Source organism: Phasianus colchicus, chromosome 2, assembly GCF_987193195.1.
Source record: "Phasianus colchicus chromosome 2, bPhaCol1.hap1.1, whole genome shotgun sequence".
Lineage (NCBI taxonomy): Eukaryota > Metazoa > Chordata > Aves > Galliformes > Phasianidae > Phasianus > Phasianus colchicus.
In genome coordinates, this window is record NC_143437.1 from 54,121,657 (window position 1) to 54,130,891 (window position 9,235).

The window sequence follows — 9,235 nt, forward strand, 5'->3', positions numbered from 1 at the left end:
CTGTTTCTAAATTAATTCACACTACATCTGTTGATGGTTTTGGCTGGATCCCATACTCTGATCACCCCCCTCTAACAGAGAGTTAAAAAAAAAAAAAAAAAAGGTTATTCAAATTAAATTAAGCAGAATTTGATCAAAAGTCTACACTTTGTTTTTGAATGCTGCTCTTACGCTGAAAAAATGAGTTACTTGTATTTAGTTTGTCTATTTTTAGATTTAGTTGTATAGCACTATGCTGAGTGTAAAAATGAACAGGTCTTATTGATAGGTTTCCTGTGTGCGTTATGAAGTGATAGCTTTTCTAGTGAAAGTCTTAAGAAGTCGTAATGTTTCAGTACACTAATGATAATGTATTCTCTTAAACCAGATCAGTGTGTTTCCTCAGTATTTTCTAAGGTGAGTCAGTCAGTAAAAAGATACAGGTGAAAGATCATTAACTTAATCTCATTTCAAAAGTGTCTTCAGAGGAGACAAGAAATTTGATCTGTTGCTGCCCATAGTTTCAATGATAGGTAAGCAACATCACAAGGAACATCAGAATTTCAGTTGTTTTCCTGTATGTATTTCTTCCTCCTTTCTCTCTTAGATTGGAGTTATAACATGTACAGAAGAAGCATATATACATGAAGCATTTTAGATAGCTTTAAGAGTTGAACATTGAGTGTTGTAGGAGAAAAACTAATAGAAATCGTCTCTATTTTTATATCAACCATGTCCAGTAGTCTAAGAAACAACAAATATTCATAACAATACAAGAGGAAAAGATGATTTTTTTTTAATGCCAGCATCAAGCATGCAAAAGCAAGTGAAGAAAAACTGTTAAACTTAAGACATCTTGTCACCAGTAAATGTAGTGGTATAACACTTGCAGGAATTAACTCAAGGCAAACAGTGATTTTGAGCGCTCTCCAGTGACAGCCTGTTAACAAATATCATCTGTAATGGCTGTAGCATTTTGGTGCCATTAGAAATTTTTTCTTTATGGCTAAATCATACAGACCACCTGGGAAGCTGGGAGTGGGACTACGTTAATTCGTTTTTGAAAAGCTTAAGGAAAAAAGGGATGGTCGAAGTGTTTGCGTTTACTAAATCTGTAAAAGGTATTTTCACATTTCAGACTTCCTGTTACTTTGAATCCTTTCTAAAGGCTTGCACCTGGTCTGGACCCTTGAAAAATAAATCTAACTGCATGCTTGCTTTACTTTAATGTTGCACTTCATGTCCCATCCTTGTGCTTGTACAAACATTTGCTCAGCTGAGCCTTGAAGTAGCTGGAGAAGCTGGTCTGGAGGGATGACCTGTTGTTGTGTCAGGACCCTCTTTCCAGTGAAGAGCCCAGCTCATTTATGAGGTGCCCAGTGCCAGCACTAGGGGAGTGGTCACAAGCCAAAGCGCAGGTTGTTCCCTCTGTGCACCAGGAAGCACTTCTGTGCTATTCAGGTGATGGGGCACTGGCACAGTTTGTCCAGACAGGCTGTAGGGTCTTCTCTTCAGAGATGTTCAAAAGCTGCCTGGATATGATGCTAAGCACCCTGCTCTGAGTCTCCTTGCTTGGCTAGGGTTTGGAGCAGAAGGGCCCAGAGATTCCTTCTGACCTCTACTACACTGTGATTCTGTAAAAAATACGGATGAAGAAATAGCAATATAAAATTTCATTTTTTGGAAGGAGACGTGATAACAGGGCAGGTGGCTGGATTGGCATGGGCTGGTATTAGCCAAAGCATTTAGAAAGAGCTGTTGAGTTTTTTTCAGCCAGGCTGGCGTGGTAGTACATTTGTTGAAATTCTGGACTCATATAAAAGTGGGAGTCTGAACAGAACAGCACACTGAATATATCACAGCTGAAGTTCATGAACTTGCTTTACAGTTAGAATTGGTCACAGTTCAGTTGTTACACAAGTGCATCATTGCTGTGGCTTTACAACATATTTTAAAGCTTTGATATAGAGCACTCTCTGTGATAATCAAGTTCTGCGGATGATATGGGGATTTATACATTTAAAGGAAATAGGATTTGTTCCAAACTGAGTGAATTTTTGGGAGGAATGAATATAAAGTGGTAGAGGCAAGCTGTCTGCCTCATTTAGATCCAGCGATAAAAATAGATGCTGCATTGGAATTGAGCTGTTTTTTTTTTTTAGTCACATTTAGCATGATATCTTTGAACACTAGATTGCCTTTGTACAACCCTGCACATATACAACCTGTTTCATCCACACATGGAAAGCTGTGCATTCTTATCTGCACATTGCAGATGATAGACTCATAAGGAGGCCCAAAGTGAAAGCTGGTGACTTCAGCTAGCTTTACCAACTTGAGGAGACATTTGAACTAGAGCGTCTGTTTTAATTATGGTTCCAGGCCTTATTATTCTCCACAAGCTTTTTGTCTTGGAAAGTTACCTCCTGAAATTCCCATTAACTGTGCTTCTGCATCATGTCTAGAGTCCAGAGTCACCCTGTCCTTGTCTTTGTCACATTGTAATGCAGAAAGCAGACCAGGAAGCAGCCTCGGAGGAAGGCCCAGTTTGATAGATGTGCTCAGAGTGCATCCCAATATAACACCAGTGTGACCAGTCCCACACAAAATAGAGAGGTGGCAGTTATGTTTAAGGTAGCAGCCCTTTTGCCTCAGAGCATACAGTAAGAAAGCTGCAAGTTTGGCTGGTGCCAAAAACCTCATAAAAAGCACACAGTCTTCAGAAGTAGAGATGTTGAATTCTGTTAAATTCTTCTGCTCCTTAGAGAAGGTTGTCCACAGTGCTGGATCTGGCACTGCTTGCTGCTTATATGATGGAGAGGACAAGAGCAAAGGCAGCTTGGCCTTTTAGCTGCCTTTACCTCAAGGTGCATTCCCATATTCACGTGCTGCAAGCAAAGCATAGATAACCACTGCGGGTCTGACTTTAGGAGGCATGCTGGTAAAATTTAGATTGTGTTATGACTACAGGTGTAAAGTTCTTGCCTGGACCTAACCTGAGTGGATTTGCTTGGATAGCAGCAATACCAAGTCTTCTGACATCCAGTCCTGCCTGCAGTAAAGTTGTGATACCTTCATTTCCTCAGCTCAGCTGGAAAAGCAAATTCAGAGAGTGCCTGAAAACTAAGTGCAATTATTTATTGGCTTTGAAACAGGTCTTATTCTAAAGTAGAAAGCAATGATGTGTTATTATATTATAGTCATGATTAAAAAGCATGGTGTATAAAGTAATGTGTCAGTTTTAAAAGTTTACTTTCACAGTATGGTTTTCATTCTGTTGGAGAAAGTTTAATGAGACAAATATATGTTGTACTGTGGTCTGTCAGTACTCATAAGATAGAGTTCATGGTCCTGACTTACGGAGGAAGGAGATTTGTTTATATTTACAGATAAGAAGGGGTTAGCTACAATGTTTAAAGCTAAAAAGAAAAAAAAAAAGAACCTGACCTGAGGGAATAAAGCAGTTTTCCAGTGATATGCTCAGTGAGTGGATAAACGTGCTTTAATATGCTAGTCAGCAGATTTATTTCTATGGTTGACAGCTTAGCTGACTCCTGCAGTTAATAGCCTCTCTCGGTAGTACCAAAAAAAAAAAAAAAAAAAGGAAAATCCCCACACTACAAAACACAAGTTATTACTTGAAAGCCTCTGCCAAGAAGTCACCCTGAGTGGAGCTGAGATAATTTCTCAAGCATGCCGACGCAGCTGTCAGCTTGTCGCTTGTCCATTCTTGCTCCCAGGGCAGCAGGGAGTGAGGCACATGGAGCGCCTGCTGCTCTCTGCACTACAGCCCTTCTGTTTCTGCAGCCTGAGGTGGCTCCTGTGAAATTGCGCCTGACTTGGTGGATGTTTTCTTTCTGGGTTTTAGCAGGTAGTCCTGAAGTGCAAGCTCTGTTCTTTGGTGCAAGGCAAGCTTGAGTGTTTCTGGGACATTTATCCCTGCTTGCTCAAGCCATCCGATGATTGCCTCCACAGCTTCTTACTTCGAGCAAGACAGGGCTCTTTGGATATTTGAGTAACTTAAATGCCATATCTCTTAACTGTGAGTATCACATTAGTTTAAAATTCACGACAACAGTGGTTGCTAATGAATGCTTAGAAATGCAGACAGGAGGATTATTTGTATTGAGCTCTTACATGCTCTCTCAAGCATGCATTTGAGTGTATACTTGTGGACAACTACACTGCAGAGCTTAAGGCCTGATTCTGCAACAGTCACGTGAGCAATGTTTGCTTACACGTGTAATCTCATTAGGACTAATTTAGTAAGTGGCAGCTGCACATTGAGGCCTGAGGCAGTGGGGCCTGGTGCTGGCTGTGCTGACTGTGCTGTGGCCTGGCTGCTCCTTGCGGGGAGCCAGGCTCTGGTGGGGCCTGTCCTGAAAACCGGTACTGGGTGCCTGTCTGCAGCCGGGGAGCTCTCCTGTGAAGGGGCCTCTGAAAAATGACAGCCTTGAACAGTTACGTTACAATGAAAAGAAATCATTTTCTAGAAAGCTTCTGAAAATGACCCTAATATGGGGGTTTCTTCAAAAGTAATGCCTCCTATTTATTTCCGTGGAAACTGCAACTGATACAAAGAGCACAATAACACTATTTGATGGAACAAATTCGCAGCTACAAAAGGCTGTATTTCAACATCGTCACCACTGTGACCTATGCATTTTCACCAGTGACAAACCAGAGTCTGCATGCCACACTTAAAAAAATCTGTACCAGAGCAGAAGTGATTTGCTGTTGCCACTGCTGAAATGTACCACCCACCACCTCACATCCACTGTTTGGTTATCCATAAACATTCAGCAAGTATCAATGAATATCAATGGGTACAATTTTTTTCTGCGTGGAGGAATTCAATGAAATAGGAAGCATTACTTACAGAGCAGTACTTCTCTCTTCTCTCTCTCTGAGCACTCTGGTGCTGGCAGGGCAGTGCATTTTGCTTCATGTAAATTTCCAAGGCTCCATGATTAGTTTCAATGGAAAACTTCAGAACATATAAATGTTACCAAAGGAGGAGAAAAGATCTAGTGCATCCTAGAAAACCAAGCATTTCTTGTGCCATGGAGCAGTGTGATGTGGATGTTGAACTAAGCGAAGAAGTTATATGTTAATCCTAGTTTTCTGCAGTAATACCATGTCAAATGAATTTAGTGAGGTATCAGTACTGTGCCTTCTGTTCGCCCAGGTGATTTGTGTCTCAAATTCTCATGTAACAGTATGGTTTCATATTGTTTGTAAAGCTGTAAATCGCTTGGATACACAAGGCTTGCTACTGTGCATTATCAGCTCAGGGTCAAATGGAATTACATGCGAGTTCCTAGTGTAAAATGAAGAGATCTATGTGGGATTGAGTGGCCTTGGTGGTATTTTGTACCCTTGGCCTCACTGTGTGCCACAGAGGCCAATAAGGTTTTATGTGGAGAGCTTGAGCTATTAAGCTGGAGCCTGATCTTCGGGCCTTACCCTATGGAATTATTGCCAAAACATTGTAAAACATAAGAATTAATAAAGCTCAGTAAGCTATAGAGTAGTGCAGAATTCAGTGTTTGTGGCTCAAAATTTTGATGCAGGATTGCCCGTAAATTCCCCTTTTGGAAGTCGAAACTGTGATTAGGTCATGTGTTGCTGGTGAGAAGAAGAGCATCTTTAGTAAGCTGCTGCCTTACACTGGGATTTAGCAAACTGCAATAATGAAACACTGAGCAGACATACGAGGGGTTGGTTAAATGGCAGCAACACAGATATTATGATATGGGCGCTGAGAGCACTAACACATTTTTTTTCTGTCACACATCCCCTGAATCTACCCTACTCTACTAACTGTGACGGTGATGGGAAACCTTTAAAAGTCTTTAGACCACATTTCCCAAACACTTTCTTTATACTTAGTTAAAACTACCCTGTGAACAGCAAAACTCTCCTCAGGCAAAATTTCCTTCTCTAGGAAGAGTTAACTTAGCCATGTAAGTAAGGAAAAACTATAATATAACATAATGTGATTAAAGGCATTTTTAAGCAATAATTATAATATAGAATAAGTTTCGAAATAATGTATCATTAGTACAGAATGAAAAGGACGAAGAACTATTTTATGACTCTTTAGTTAGAGAAGCACTTGAAAGGCAGCAGGAGATGGTACACAGCATCTCTCCATGCTTATCCTCAGGAGCTGATGAAGGGGAAACGGTGAGGGCATAGTTTGGCTGTTGTGCTGGGGCACTACCCAGTGCTGCCATCTATTGCAGTCGCTCAGCCACAGAGAGACATTTTCCTTGTTTTTTCAGGCAACTGGCAGCTGTTGGGGGAAGAAAACTATTTCATCTGGGACACAGTAATACTGTTGCGCTATTCAGATCAGATACACTCTAAGTAATGCAGCACATAGAGCATGCTTTGAACTAGCTGTGCATATGCTGCAGAGTTGATCTCAAGCAAGGGTATCCACAGAAATCAGTGTTTGTGTCCTGCCTGATGCAGTCTCCTAAATTTTGCTTCTGCAATTTTTAGAGATTTTTAGGCTGTGCACATTTTTTGTGTACTGGATAGCACGGGTATATCGGCCTTGACATGAGGTTCAAGAGTGTGTGTATCCATGGCTCAGTTAGCACTCATGTACTGGTACATTCTTACAGCTGAAGGTTATTAATAACTGAAACTGTCTGTCTCTTTTTTTTTTAACCTATTCAGACATCTCTGAAATAACATGAATATTTGTAGGAAGTTTTTCACTAACTCTGTCTAGCGTTCTTCCCTGCTTGGATAGTTTGGATAGTCGGGTTGCAGTATTGCTCCTCTGGGAGAAAAGATCCATGTCTGGAAGTTTTCATAATGTACTTCTTTCTAATATATATTTCAAGTATGTATATATAAAGCCTTTTGCTAAAAAATCCGAAGTTAATTGCTTACAGAAGACCATGTGGAACTTGGGAAGGCGCTCAGATGAGGTGTGTGCTTCCCATCTAGAACACTTTTCAGACAAAAGTTACAAGGTTTGGTCTGACAGTGACAGTAGCATCACTTGGGTACAGTGGCTGACCTCCTGTTGGGCTGTTACAATGTGAAGTTACAGGGATCCCTGCCTGAAACCTCTGCAGAAGCATGCTCACCTCAGGCGCTGTCCAGAACTGTGAAATGTGCTGTGACAGCAAACAAACAAAAAAACCTGTTCTTTGGGACAGGTCACCTTTCTCTGGGTGAGTTTCAGTAATTTGAGCAATTCTCTTGACTTCTGCAGCCACATCACCAATGGAGATTTTGAGCTTGATTAACTGCCACTGTTTTAATGTCATTTCACTTGCTTAACTTGTTGTGGACTTGAAGCCTTTGGTTCTGTCTTCCTCAAGAGTTCAGGGAGTTCTGAAGAGTCCTGAAGTGCACTATTCATCATCTTCATCTTCTTAGTTAGAAGAATAAGTAAAGCTAAGCAGCTGATACCAAAGCATGCATCTATTGCACTCCATAAAACCTGTGGTTCTTGAGGTACTCATCCAGTGATGCCTGGTGCTGGAGAGCCACAGAAGTGGTTGGTCAGGGCCCAAGGCCTCATCCCAGGAGAGGAAGGAAAACTAACTTCACATCTTGCATTGCCTTTGTGTTGGTTTGAAATGATGAGTGACTGATCTGAAGGCAAAACTTGTGGCACGGAAGTCGACAATTTGGGCATTAACCTCTGCTGCAGTTTGACACAAGTCTTTATACTGCTCCATTCTGCCGCAGCCTGCTTATTGCTGCTGGTTATAGCTCACACCAACAAACTGGCCCATTGGGGTGCTTGTCTTTGTGAGCTTTGTGTGCTGGGTTTGCCTGGATCCGGTGCCAGATCTGGAGTGGCGGGGGAGGAATTTCTTTTCCTGTGGTTGCTGGCATCCTTTTCTCAGCCCCCTCTGAGGCCCAACAGCTGTTTGCCAGATGCGTGAGGTGCCGGTGTGCTCACATGTGTGGGACTGGTAAGCAGGCTTGCTGACTGAGCTATCAGATTTGATCTGGGTCTCAGAACCCGCTGCTGCCAGCTTAGGGTCTTGAACTGAGAAAGAGTGACGGGTTTGTGCCCTTTTTGATCTCATGCAGAAGCATGCAACAGGCTGGGACTTGCATCTGGCTCTAATGGAAATGGCTAAATGTCAGTTGCATACTCTTACTGTTGATATGTGTGTGCATATGAAAAGGAGTCCACGTTGATTAAAAATTGCAGAGCTGTGGTTGCTCGAGGTCAGTTAAACTATCCCCATGGAGTCCTACAGAATCCAGTTTTAAAAACATCTGATACAACCTAGGAAACGTGCTGAAGTTGCAAGTCGTAACTCCAGTTAATTGTTTGACAAGCAAAAGCCTCTATAAAATGTTTCCTTCAGTATAAACATTGCATATTTTCCACTTTAAGGAGTACTAAAGAGATCAAGTTAGGGGGACAGATAGTACGGTCTCAGAATGTCTTTCCCCAGCAAGTGATGACAAAAGCATTTTGTGCCACGCCTATATGTTGTGCAGAAATTTCAGTTCCTTGGATAGAAACCTAACAAATGATTTTCTTTTTGTATTCCTCATCTTTCAGCAGATTCACATATCTGTCTCTGAAAGTGTAAAGCTAACAGTTTGACTGAGCTGATGAATTTGGTTGCCACATCTTGAACATTTAATTTTTCCTTATGTTGTGGCGTCTGTTCTTCTTTAGCTCAGTCACACTGAATATCAATTAGGAGGCAGGAGGACAATTACAGAAGACTTGGATGGGGGGATAAGGTGCTGACTGTGATTTTGGCCATTTGAGTGGAGATGCATGTTTGCTCTGAATTCTTTCTGAACTTTGAAAATTCTTTGGTTATAAACTATGTATGCTTTGTGTCGACAAGAGATTTTAAGATCCCTGTGCTTTGCATTGCTTTCTACAAGATCACAGCAAATGGTCTGTTCTGTAGGCACGAAGACAAGATGAGCGGTCAGTGCCAAACTTACTTAGCAGATGGTGCTTGAGTAGTGAGTAACATCATCATTTTGAGTGCAAGGCACATAATGGGTGTCTACCGGCCTGGCAAATGAGACCCTGGTGTTACTCGCATGCTACTGTCTCCTATCCTGCAAGATGCTGCCATCTGTCAAGATACTGAGCCAGACCTCACTTAAAAACCAACAAATAAATGAATTTCCATCTTCAAATCTTTTGCCATCTCTTGATTTGAATAAAAGCCACGTGTGTACATGCATGGGCATACGTGTATAAATAAGGAGAGGGAAGCTGAAGTATAGATTAAAAATA

The 9,235-nt window shown here is 41.5% G+C and overlaps 1 protein-coding gene across 13 annotated transcripts in view; it reads left to right on the forward strand.

Annotated features, from left to right (window-relative positions):
• Nucleotides 1-9,235, forward strand: part of NHSL1 (NHS like 1) — a 165,984-nt gene that overhangs the window by 123,432 nt on the left and 33,317 nt on the right. The gene's annotated exons all lie outside the window — the stretch shown is intronic.